The sequence below is a fragment of the Myodes glareolus genome, chromosome 4 (genome assembly GCF_982192425.1).
Source record: "Myodes glareolus chromosome 4, mMyoGla1.1, whole genome shotgun sequence".
In the NCBI taxonomy this organism is placed as follows: domain Eukaryota; kingdom Metazoa; phylum Chordata; class Mammalia; order Rodentia; family Cricetidae; genus Myodes; species Myodes glareolus.
The window spans coordinates 75375877-75389612 of record NC_142029.1 but is presented as its reverse complement, the minus strand read 5'-3'; the positions used below and the strand labels follow the sequence as shown (position 1 = coordinate 75389612).

The following is a 13736-nucleotide window of genomic DNA, read 5'->3' as shown; positions in this document are numbered from 1 at the left end:
GCATCTGGATGCTAGCCTAGGGCTCCAAAGAGAAATCTAAGCCACTTTGTTCAACAGCCCTTGGCCTGGAACAAAGAGATCCATGGGCTAAAGGCTCTGCTAGGATGAAGTTTGGCTTCCTGACCGCAGCTGCTTCTCTACAAAATGTGCTGACCTCCCCTGTCACTTCCCAGAATGTAAGGTGCTAGCAGATGTTCAGGAAACAACCGGCATAAGCTGGGAGTGAATCAACCCCAAGAGCTGCTAATGGCGCTCAAAGCACAGAGCTCAAAGCAAAGGGAAGAGATACACCCACCGTTGGAGCTGGAAAAGAGAGGCCTCAGATAAAGGCAGGGCCTGAGCCACATACAGCTGAGCTGCTCTTCCTTGCCTCTCAGGTGAAGCCCTGCCTTCCCTTGCAACAAGCCTGCTATACTACAAAGATACACTAGGTCCTCCTTGGAGGCTTACACTAAAATGATTGAGTCCTGTTTCCTGGAAACCTGGAATGGGTCAGGTGAAAGACAGCGTGAATGAATCCAAAATTGTTCTCTGTGGGTGATCGGCAAAGGGAGCAGACACAAGACATCTTGTTTATATGGAGACCCACAGAACCCAGAGCAGCTGTGGGAATGGAATTGCTGGGCTGTATAGTATGCTTTCTAAGTTTGCATACATCATGTGTCCCATGTTCAACATTTTAGCACAGTGATAAACCATTTTCCAAAGTGGCTGCACAAATTTGATTCCCCCCCACCTTCTAAAATCTACACCTTCTCCAGTTTCTTCCCATCAAACTGAGCTAGGCTGGGATACAGCTCAGTGGTGGAGCCCCCATCTGCCATGAGCAAGGTCTTCTGCTCAAGCCCCAACACAAGAGGGGGGAAATGATATGAAATAAAATATGCTGTTGTGTGCTGGGCGGTGGTGGTGCAGGCCTTTAATCCCAGCACTCAGGGAGCAGAGGCAGGCAGATCTCTGTGAGTTCAAGGCCATTCTGGTCTACAGAGTGAGTCCCATAACTGCTAGGGCTGTTACACAGAGAAACCCTGTCTTGAAAAACCCCAAAAGAAAAGAAACGCTGCTGAAACATGAGAACATGGGAGCTCATACATTTGGGGGGGGCATCAAAATAGTGCAGTCACCTTCCTCTTTGGAAAATAGCTTCATGCTTTGTTTTCAAATGTTTGATATAGAATATGCAATAAATGTAAATATAGAAAATAGGAGTATATGACCCAACAATTCCATTCCTAGGTATTTACCCATGAAAAAGTAAAATGTGTGTCCACACAAAGGTATGGACATGAATATTCATGGCTGTGTGTTGTGCATGATGGTCAAGAAAAGGAGCGAAGCCGCCACTTGATAGTGTTGCGCTCTTAGGTTGGACCGTGCTTGACGTCTTTCTTCTCCCCTAGAGTTTACATTTTGCATTGACAACGTATCTTTGTTATCACTTAAGATGCTTCAGTTTTCTGGTACTTGGAAGCACATACAGAAAGGGGGTGGCCCCAGCACTGCTACTGTGCACCATTGGTGGATAGGTAAAATGATAATAAATAATAATACAGAACAAGCACTAATACGTGACACGGCATGGATGAACCTCAAAAACATGCCAAGTGAAAGAAACCAGGCACAAAGGGCCATTTAAATGAAATGCCCAGAATTAACAAACTGAAAGAAAGTGGAGAAGTGATCAGCTGGAACTGGGAAGAGTTACTAAGAGCACAGACGTGCAGGCCACCCATCAAATTCTCTTACCTCATCTGACAGCCGAGATTACAGGTGTGCATCACTGTACCCAATTTAACTACGGTGCTCCTTCTACTTTTTCCCCCAGTACTGAGAACTGAAATGAGGGTCTGGTGAGCAAGCACTCTACCACTAAACTGCATTCCCAGTCACCTGCCCACTCCTTTTTAAATTCTGAGGCAGGATCTTGCCCATACTGGCTATGCACTCACTTTTTATCCCAAGCTAGCCGGTAACTTGCCCTTCTCCAGCCTCAGCCTCTCGGACACCAGGGACGAGAAGCCTGTGCCCAGAACTCCCGGCTAGCTGGCCCATAAGCTTTCAAGCATTTCTTCTGCCTCCCTTCCTGTCTCTGTAGGTGTATCAGGACTGTAGATGGGGGCTCTCACATCCATCTTCTACATGGATTCTGGGGATGAAACTTAGATCATTGGACTTGCACAGTGAGCACGTCTGCCGGCTGAGTCATCTCCCGGGTCCAGGAACTGTGGTCTGTCTCCAAGCCTATAGCCCTGGGCAGGCTGAGTGCTTCCCAGGCAGAGCAAGGAGTCTTTAGGGAAGAGTTCCTCTAGGCAGATGAGGCTGAGGGCAAATTTGCAGAGGAAAAGAATGCGGCTCTCAATGCCACATTTCCAGCCAGAAAATAGGGTAGATGTCATATATTCAAATGTACCCGGGGACTGGAGGTGTGTGTGGTTTAGATAGTAGCATGCATTGCACAAATCCTCAAGTTCAGTCCTCATTGCTATTTATAAACTCTGTGTGGTGGTGCGTACCTGTGATCCCAGCACCTAGGAAGGCAGTTTGAGGTCATCTACACTACAAGAGAGTTCAACGTCGGCCTGGGATTCAGGAGAATATTTGTTTGTTTGGGTTTACGTGTTTGCTTTTTTTTTTCTTGTATACAGATGCTAGCAAGACCTCTCAGTCTTGCATAATCCTCTCAAGAAAAGTAGTTCAATCCAATTTAAAGAAGCCCACATCCTTTGAGTACTGACAGAACCCTGCCTGCACATGCTCAGTCTGAATTTCCAGATCAAACCCTAGCATGTCGAGCAGACATGGCAAGAGAGAGACCCCTGGCCAAGCATGCAAGGGTTGACTCCAGTACAGCTGCTGGTGACCCGCCTCGCCTTCAGACTGCCCTTTCAGAAAAGGTGAGGTGCTATGTTTAAAAGGAAGGAGGAGGAGGAGACATCTCAAGGGGCCATATGAAATCAGGATGAGACAGGTATGGTCCCAGCAAGCTGTGTCTTGCAGTCTCCCCCACAGAGGTTGTTCAAAGAAGAGAATCCAGACAGCCCTGCCTGATTCCGAGGGCAGGGGGTCACTTGCAATGCTTTATAACCCATGGTGCCGTATGAGCAGGCAAGGAAGTCATTCATGAAGGAGTAGCCCGTCCTCGAAGCAAGGACCGAAGATGCTTACATCCTGAGTACCTGAAACGCGTCCTCGTCCATCTATCCCCATACCTGAGAGAGAAGGTGCCGTAACAAGCATCTTGATATATACTCATCTACAATCTGGTTATGAGGTTATCAGGCAGGAAAGACGCCTCGGGGGAGCGCATATGCTTCTTTCATCGAGGAGGCTGTGGGTAAATAGCTGAAATTTATCTTGAGGGAGATAATAGAAACACTTTTTTAAAATGTGGAAAAAACAATATTTCCCCCTAGAGTATTAAAGCCTTTCCAGGCTTAGATCATGCTTCTCATTAATGGGCCTCCTGGCCAGATCCATCTAGGGTCCAGGAGACAAGGCGAGAAGAGGATTTGCCTGGTCAGTAGTTTTATTATAAGCCAGGGTGGGGGTGGGGTAGGGAAGAGCGCACAGCACAGTAAACTAAACCTTTTTTGCTGCCCAACTCAAAGCTTCTTGGAGGGTGACCCAAGGATATCCCTTGCTTATGACAAGAGGTTCTGGAAGTTTCTGGAAGAACCCATTGCTTCTAAGTGTACCATATACGCCATTCTTGTCTCAGTGAGGGACTCAGGTCTCTTTGTCTGCATAATGTAAACAGTGAATACGTTCTCTTCACTGTTGTGTAGGAAACAGCTCTGCTGCTGGGGCGACTGCTCAAAGTCACGATACCTTGTGAGCAGAGCATCATTCGAGGGGCAAAGAGAGAGAAGACAACACAAACATGTATTGAAAACATACTCTCAATTCTAGAGATCAGACCTAGAGCCCACGTACACTAGGCTAAAGCTATACCAATGAACTACATTCCCAGATCTGTCTTTACTAATGTTTTGAAACAAGGGTCTAACTCAGTTGTTTGAGCTGACCTTGAAATCCATCCGAAGACTAGGCAGGTCTCAAACTTGTGATCCTCCTGCCTCAGCCTCCCAGATACCTAGGATTGTAGGCCTGCAGCAAACGACTTAACTTCATTAAGTTCTTCAAAACAAAATCTTCATGGAGTTGTCAGTTGCCGTTGGGGAAACTGAGGCTCAGGAACCATGTCTGATCATTACTGTAAAGGTAATGTAAGATATGAGCTCAGTCTATGTCATGAAGGCTGTGATGGGATCAGGAAGTGGGGGGGGTTGACTTTCTGTATCTGTATCCCTGGTACATGGGATGCCTCCACCTATATCCACAGCTACCCATTAGAAGACCCACCAATGCCTTCTGTGAGCAAGAAAGTCTCCACCTCAGTGCTCCCAAATGCCCTCATCCCTGGAGGAAGCAGGGAAAATCCTGCCCCTGGTCCAACTACCCACTCCTTTTAAGGGTACATTCCATATGAACTCGGCATGGCACCTCTCTGGATCTTGATTTCCAAGTTAAAAAAAAAATAGACCACAGATAGGTGCTTTTCAACTTTATTTCACCATAACTCACAGCAAGAACTGTATTTTTATAACCCATTTTATATGTAAATATGTTTTCCCCACAGAAACAAAGGTTATTCTTACACTACAGGATGTACACTACTATTTTCCTACTTCATTCTGTTTGTTAGTTTCAACGCTGGTCACAGCTCATTAATCGATTTCACTACCCCAGTGGGTCATGACCTGCAATTTGAAAACCCCTTCTAGAATGCTCTTTAATGACCATTCCAGCTGTGCCACTTGATGGCTCTTTATCTAGGCTGCTCCTGCTCCCACCCTGGAAGCTGAGGAGCTCACTGAGGCTGCCCCACTCTGCTCCTTCCCTCTCTTCTGGCCACCTGCCCTGCAGGAGAGCACACTGGCACTTACCCTCCTGGACTCCCTGAGGTTAAATGACTCATTCAAGGTCACACCCTTGACTCTACCCACTGGCTGCGAGGCCAGAACTTTCTATCCTGTCTTCTCTGTCCTGGGACAGTGTCAATGGTCAGAAGCCGTCCAGGTCTTTCCCTCACTTGTGTATACTCTCAGCTCTCACCGCCGCCACCCCACCCCCACCCCCAAGAAGTAGCTCTTGCTTCTCACCTTTCCTGGTTTCCAGGACCACCTCATGTGTCTGTCATGTCAACTGAGCATATCTGAGTCAGGCCTGTGCTTGGGACTGAGGGACAGGTGAGGGAGTCTCTTGATCTGTCTAGTCTGTAGGCAGATTTCAGAACCCTCACTCTCAATGAGCAGACACCCAGCCTCATGCAGGTTTTAATTGGACAAACCAAATGTGAGTCATTAAAACTGTCTTTCTTCCAGTCCCAGGAGTGGACTTCCGATGTTTCCTGTCAAGTACGCCCCCCTCCCTCAATCTGTGATGCGTCAGTCAGAAGTCTAAGGACGCATGAGCTAGGGACACGGAAATGGGCAGGGAGGGCCTGTGGCTTCCTTCCATGCAGAGCGCATAGGGACTCCAACAGAAACTCAAAACCCAAGTGTCAGAGAGGAGCCTCTGATCCCAGAGGGACATCTGTAAGCAAAAATTTTGGCTCAGGATTTATAATAGCAATTAATTACTGTGCTGAGTTGAGATAGGAAGAAAAGATGAGGAATGACAGCTGGATGGCAGCTGATGGGCGCTGAATAATAGATAGTAGCAGCAAGATGGTAGGTAACCGTAGATAGCAGAGAATGAAAAGTTGCCCAGAGATTGTAGCACAGCGCAGATAATAGATAGTCGCTGCTAGTAGATCACAGATAACAAATGGAAGATACTGGATAATGGCGGAAGATAATAGAAGCTGATAGTAGATAATAGTAGATGGTTGATAAGAGCAGCTAATAATAGATAATAGGAGCTAGATGATAATAGTACTTAATGGTGCCTAATAGTTGGCAAGTGATAATAGCCACTAATAGAGGGCAGTGCTAATAGCAGGTAATAGTGGCTGGCTGCAGATCAGAGCAGATAGCTGCTAGCTAGTGGCCTGAAAGGCTACTGCAAAGCAAGCGTCTCCCCGTTCCCATCTGTTGCTCTAGAGAGTGACTTTAGGACTCCCTTACACAACCCTGTCCTAAAGTTTCTGGAGCCTAAGGTAGAAGGAATAGGGGCAATTCAACCCACACATCACAAAGCCTTGTGTTGTGTGTGTATACCTAAATGTGTGTGTTTTAAGTGGGTACATGTGTGTGTGTGTGTGGAGACCAGAAGTCAACCCCAAGTGTCTTCAGTAGCTATTCACCTTGCTTTTCGATGTGGGGTTTTTCATTGGCCTGGAACTCGCCAAGGAGGCTGCCTGGTAAGTAGTCTGTCTCCCCCGCCCCCCATCTGCCCGTCTCTGACTCCCCTGCACTAGAATGGCAAGCATGACTGCAGCACCCCTGCTCAAACAGGAAGCTCTGGAAGCCCCCACCTCATCCTTTATTTGCATTGTTATCTAGGGCAGATTTTTAGACCCATCACGTAACCCTAGGATTCCTTTCCTCCAGAGGAGGAGTTGGATCATAATCTGACCAAAGGAGGCAAAATACCAATCCATGATAGACTTTGATATTTCATAGTGTGCTACAAAAATCAGACAGTCCAAAAGCAAGGGAAGGCCCCTCTGTGGGAGGCAGACCACGGACTGGTTGTGGGCAGAGAAGATAACTGTATCTTCCTTCCTGGATGCCAGCAGGAGGGTCACCAGAACTGCACACATGGCTGACTCCTTCTGATCACTCAGGATGCCCCTAAGAAGCCTTTACCCACCCTTCCCTGCTAAGTTACCAAGAAACATTTAATCTCACCTTATACTATGGCCCCAGTGTGTTTAATTGGTTCCGTGACTCTCTACCCAACTGAGATATGATTTCTCTGAAGTCCCCAGCCCTTAGAACAGTTCTTGGCATGCACAACATATCAGCGAATATTTATCAGATTAATTAATAAACAGACACAACATTCTTACCTTGGCTCTAAGACGGCAGCTATGCGGCCAGACAGGCTGGGGTACACAGACTGTCCCACTTCCAACCAGTCATGACAGACACCAGTAAATCACCTAACTGCTCTATCATCTTTATTTTGTCCAGCTGCAAACATCAGAGTGATCTCAAGGACACTGATCTCGATCTGAGCCTTTGTTGTGGAAATCCCACCCCCCACCCCCTTTAGTACTCTCCAAGTAGCTAACCTCAAAGGTCCATCCTCCTCGCTCAGGTGACCACACAGAGAAAGCAACCTCTACCTCTCCCAAGACTCCCAAAGGGTTCATGGGGGATTCCCTTGTTTGCCCGCCTCTATAGAACTCTAGGCCCTTTCCTTTTCTTGGATACACTCTTCTTCCATTCTCCCCATTGCAGGTAGTCTAAATGAAAGAATCTTCATTAACTGGCATATTCTGTCTCCCACAATATTTTTTGCCTTGTCGAGTTAAGGAGGGGATCAAATGAAACAGGTGTGTGAAGACTGGACCACACGACACCTTCAGAGCAATCTTCCTCTGTGGGCTTTGAACACTTCCTGTGGATCTCCAGAGGCAATGGAAAAATTAAGCACAGAATCTCATCATACTCACTCAGGACTCCCACCCCCTCACCTCTACTTTGACAAATATGCTTGCTCTGATTTCTTTTAATATCTATATCGCCATGCACATATATATATTTTATATAGATCCATATAGGTCATATATCCGTGTATGCACACATTTCTATGTATGTTTATCTATCCCTGTGTATCAGTGCACATGTATATTTTCAGATAGTTTGTGTGGTGGGCATTAATATGTAAGTTCCACATACAGTGTGTACGGTTACGAATTAGGAACCATTTTGGATCTCCCACACATGAAAAGCACCATCAATTATTATTAATCTATTTTCAGATAAGGAAATAGTGAGGGAAAAGAAAGTTACTTGTTGGTTCCAGATCATGCACTAGTGACCAAGCTGAGTCTGAAGTTCTCCTTCACATTTGGGTCTTGCTAACTGCTATTCATTTAACAAATATTCACACGCCTGCTCTAGACTGGTCATGCACAGGACACAAAGTGTTGTTTATGTATATGCACCTCTTGGAACACTCACAGTCTACTTTTGGAGACAAGACTGAGATCCTTGGACTGACAAAGAGACTCACAAACAGAGCTAACAAGTAGGACCCAAAGGTGAGGAGCAGAGGAGGGTTAGATCACTGCACACCAGGGATGTTGCGTATGTGCTACCCAATCCATGTGCTCAGAGATGGATGGATTGACTTAGCAGTCTAAGAGATGCTTGAGGGACGTATGATGGGTTTTCAAATGGTATCTTCTTATGAGCAACTTTGGCCCTCCGTTTGGATGAGGATGGAAATGAGGAGCATCATTCTGCTTTTTTGGACTCCTCCCCACGTGGTCACCTGCTGCTCCTGTTCGCCATGGGCTGGGTTTGCCTTCCTGGACCCTCAGCAAAGAACTCAGATCCTTTTGCAGTCAGCACCACTCCTCCCTACTCCTCACATGTTTCTTAGGAGTCTCCCAAGGAGCTGAAGATTTCTAAGATATGGAAATTAAAGAGCAGGCGTATTCTTAGTTCCCCACATGGTACAATGGCCATTAACCAATTAATGGCTGGGCAGATGCCAACCGGTACCAGGGTAATTATTAGATGGTAATTGCCATATCATTAGAAGGTAAATATAGGGTCGAACTGTCATCCACCCTGTAGAGGGCAACTGGGAATTCATTTTATTCCTATTAAGCATAATTATCCCCCAGTCTCTAGGAACCTGTGATTTCCAATATAATTATATAGTGTTTGCCAACTCTATCCACAAGAGAATGAGTTCCAAAGCAGACAATGAGGGGCAGCCTAGAAAGTTGTAGGGCAGAAGCTTAAAGCACATAGCAGCATCAGGGTTAGTAGCTAAGTCAGTTGAGTATATCCAAAGATGAAAGGACTTAGAAAGAGAGCAGGCGAGAAAAGGAAAACATATCAGTTACTATTGTGGATTGGATGGGAAATGTCCCCATAGGTGCACATGTTGAACTCTTGATCTGAGGCTGGTGGTGTCTGGGAAGGTTGTAGAACCTTTAAGAAGTGGAGCCTCATGGAGGAAGTCAGTCTAAGCCAATGGCCTTTGAGCTTAACAATCCAAGTCCCACCCCCACCCCTAGCTTCCTGCTCCTGTTACCACCCTTCCCTATCTAATGTCCCATCTTCCTATCATGACATGTATTCTGTCCCCAGCCATGTAAGCAAGATAAACCTTTTTGCCCATAAGTTGTTTTTGTCAGGATTATTTTATGACTGCCATGAGAAAGTGCCGTGACCACGTGCCTGACAAAAAGCGGCTTAAAGACCCTCGTGGTGGGGGAGGGCGTTCACAGCGGCGTTCACGGCGGCGTTCACAGCGGCGTTCACAGCGGCCCCGAATGTGCGAGCGTGCAGCTTAGAAACCTCACCACACATCTCAGTGGATCAGCAAGTAGAGAAGGATGGGAGGCCGAGTCAGTCTGTGGACAGCAAGGCTTGCTACCCGAGCGGTGCCCCCAGCTGTGACCACGGAAATGTGAGCCTGTGTCATTTTACATCCAAGTCATAACAAACGGTTCGTTGAGATTTAATGGAAAACTTGTCCCTGAATGTCTAAAACTAAATAAATAATCATTGGGGGACCTTCATTACTGCCCCAGGGACGGTATCTTCTCCCGTTCAGCCAACCAAAGTTGTTGCATGTCCATTACCAAGTGTGACTTGTTATACAACTACTTGAGGGAGAAAATAATATAAACAAACAAACAAATATAGTATCTGTTCTTAAGAGACCCAACACAGGTAAGGGGTATTATTATATTCCTCATTTTAAAGGTAGGGAAACTGAAGCTCCCTGGTTAGATAGCATTGCTTAACTGGCAGATAGATAGATAGATAGATAGATAGATAGATAGATAGATAGATAGATAGATAGATAGATAGATAGATAGATAGATGATAGATAGATAGATAGATAGATAGATAGATGGATCCATCGATCGATCGATCGATCCATCCATCCATCCATCCATCCATCCATTATAGAATAAATGTCGTGATAAAAAGAAGCAGAAGGTCATCTATAATACTAAAAGGTGCCTCTGACTAGCAAGGCGAGAGCCACGCAGGTGTGACAACTGGGACATAAAGCTGATGAAGAACCATAAAGGCTGTGGGGTGAAAACAATGGCGAGCAATGTTCCCAGCCACGGAAGACACGCAGCTCTGACCCAGTGCAATCTGACAGAGCCAGAGACACTGTTTTTCATGCTAATGTGTATTAATACCATATATCACCTCTAAAGAGAACCCGACTCTAATAAACATTTACACCAAAACTATTTCCTATAAATCAAGGAACAAAACCCTAACCTGGCTAAGACTTGCTTTGTATCCGGCAGTCTTACTATTAAATCAACTATCGTAATTTGCTTCAAAACTGTTTTTGCCAAAAGGTTAAAATATCCATACTTGTAGCTCGTCAATCTCACAGGGGAGTGGGAGGCCCTGTTACTTTGTTTTTCGTTATTATTCAGGTCTTCTTCCATTTTATGACTGGCTACCCAATAGGGCTCTCAGGCTGTGGGACCTGAACCAGGGAGACAGGTTTAGTTGGAAGACGGGGATTAACAAGATCAGAAGCGTTCTAATGCCTACCTGTGGTTTAAAAGAAAAACAGCTATAACAACAGAAATAGTACACTAATTGCCACATTAATAAACCGCTTACATGTTAGATACTGAGGTAGCACTGGGGGTGAAAAGCAGAATAAAGATGGACAAGAGCCCAGCCTTCATGGAATTTCTAGTGGAACAGTTTACAGGGACCTTCTACTCCCTTCCACCTCCCGTCACTTTTAATCCCCACCACCTGGCAGGATTATCCTCATTTTATTGATAATATTAAGCAAACCGCTCAGCCCTCTATACCCAGGAAGGAACAGAGATGTGTCTGGTTCCAGGCCCAGGTCTTTCTACAGCCTCACACCCCTCTCCATTTACAGAGAAGAATTTTCTCAGAACACTAAGCAATTGTCTACCTCAACTCCCAGGTGACCCTGCAAGTGTGACGTGTTGTCTGCTGTCTACCCGGCCTGCCAATAACCACTCTCCAATTATGTGTTTATTATCTTTGCGGCACAGGGTTACTGTAGCAGGAAAAATTTACCCTCAACAATACAGTCCCTACTATGACTTCCAACTACTAATGGAATTGCTATTTTTGTTTGTTTTAAAGCCATGGCCATAAAATAGGGCTCCCAACAATATCCTGGCAGTTTTTCTTTCTTTTTTTTTTATGTCTTTAAAATTTACTGGAACTGATAACTGCAAGAGCAGAATGCCTGTAAGATGCAAATGGTCTTCCTGGAAAAAGGAACTTTGGCGTCAATCATGGTGGGGCTCACAGAACCAGAGGCTGATGAGAGTTTAGAGAGTAAAGATTGACGGTCACAGTAACCGAGGAGGCACAGAGGGGTCTGAGGCACAGGAATCTGATTATCCACGTTTGATAACCCGAGGCAGAAAGACCCACCCCTTCTCCCCACCAGGAACAGTCAAGGACGTGCTTGCTAAAGAGAGAAGTCAGGACAGTTGGGTATACAGGAACTCTGGCTGTTCTTGTCCTGAGGGGATTGTAAGAGGGCATGCCAGGTCCTGTGGTTCCTATATGCTGCCTCCTGGTACCTGGTCCCAGGTCCAAGGGGTAATTGGAGGGCAAAGGGAGATAAAGAAAAAGCAGTGACCCCACTGAGATGATGACCAACTAAAGGCTAGGGATGCTGTTTAGTGGACTCTCACTTGCCCAGCATGGGGAAGGGTCCTGGGTTCAAGCCCCAGCACTGGAAGAAGGGGGTATAAACCACACACACAGAGAGAGAGAGAGAGAGAGAGAGAGAGAGAGAGAGAGAGAGAGAAATATGAGCATTTTCAGGATCCCAGTTTGTGCCTTTGAACTTGTCTATTTCACAGTGTTAAGAAAGGCCATGCCAAACCACGTTCATTGACATAACATATCCATTCTAGCCAGGGTTGGCTTGTCAATCAAATTCTTTCAAGAACCAGCATTCCAGACAAGGAAAATGTGATGGAGTCTGGGGAACTAGATAACCTAGAAAAAGTTCAAGAGTGAAAAAGACAGGCCTGGCTAGGCCACAAGATGAGAGAAGTCTGGACAAAGGGCCATCAGGAGAGAAGAGGGCTGACAAGTATCAGAAGGTGGAGAAAGAGAGGAAAATGAACACATCCCTCCCTAGAGACAAAGATTAGATGCAGGAGTAACAGGAGAGGCAGAGCCCCTGAAGTATATCCGGGTGTGGGGCCACAGTGGTCCTCAAGGCTTGACTAGAAAGTTCTGAATGCAAAACAGGGGAATGCAAAGAATCAAGCTCCAGGCAGACATTCAAAGAAGGAGAAGAATAAAGAGCATTCCAAGAAATAAACCCAGCGTCCCAGGTATACGAGGACGGACTAGTAAAAATTCCAAGTCAGCCAGCCCAACTAAAGTGTGTGTGGAAGTCAAGCTGGATCAAATGGTTATGGAACATGTCAATCACTCCTGCTCCACACTGAGACTTTTCTAACACACAACTAATGGGTGATTGGGTCCATGATCATTGTGAGAAGATTAGTGTCAGGGTCCAGAACCACCCCCATGGAGATCCTTAGCCTGTTCCAACATGAGCAGCATAGACGTGGGACGCAGAAGCAGGATCCGAAGACTTTCCAACCTCAGTCTTGTCCAACACGTTCCCTTAAAGGAACACATGCAATGCATGGACCCACTCCCAAACACACGCAACCTGCCTACAGAGTCTTCAACCTCATCTCTACACAGGCCGGGAAACTAAGTCCACCCACATTTTTCCTGCCGTATTCAAGCCTGACTCTCATCTCCACCACTGGCGTCAGATGGCTAGGAAGTGGCCAGGACCAAAGCTCTCTGGGAGTCCTCCAGAACCCTGCTTAGTGGCACTGTGGCCAAGCTGTGTGCATGCCTTCTCTTATGACCCCAGCTTCGGAGGGTATCAAGTGTGATCAAGCTGAGCAAAAGGGACTGGCCAGGAGTCACCAGATAGACCACTCCAGAGAAGCGAATGCAGCAAGAGCTGAGTAATACAGAGTAACAAGTTAGTGTCCACTCTGCTATAGGCTCCCAAACACAAGAGGTTGGCCATTGCAGGAAGTCAGTGTTGTATGGGTGCATGTTGGAACACACATGTATCTGTTGTGAAACCAGTCTGTGTGAGCAACAGCCTGCCCTCAGCAACCGCATGTGAAAAATAATCAACAGCCAACTCTCTACGGTGCCTTGTCTCACCAGAATATTTCTAGGATTCTCTCCAGATAGTCCAAATCCCTCCCAGGATTACCAACCCACCTTCCCCGACTCTGTGAATCCTATTCATTCTGTGACATCTAACTCAAGCCCCTCTCCCATCTAAGGACTCATTGCTTCTCTTTCTGCCTTTCTCTGTCACGGCCCTCCTTCCTATGGAAAGTGTATTGAATTTTCCTTACCACACATAGAGCATTGGTTCCTTAAGGTCAAATAAGACTCCACCATCCATTGTTCTAGAGTTCCCTAGAAACTCCCACAAGTAAACAGTTGTGACAATGGATTTAGGGTTGTTCGTGTAGAGTATTTTGGAGTGTGGGTGCCTTCATTCCATAG

The 13736-nt window shown here is 46.1% G+C and overlaps 1 pseudogene; it reads right to left on the bottom strand.

Annotated features, from left to right (window-relative positions):
* Nucleotides 1-2694: 2694 nt before the first annotated feature.
* Nucleotides 2695-3197, bottom strand: LOC125388731 (small ribosomal subunit protein uS14 pseudogene; annotated as a pseudogene).
* Nucleotides 3198-13736: the final 10539 nt, after the last annotated feature.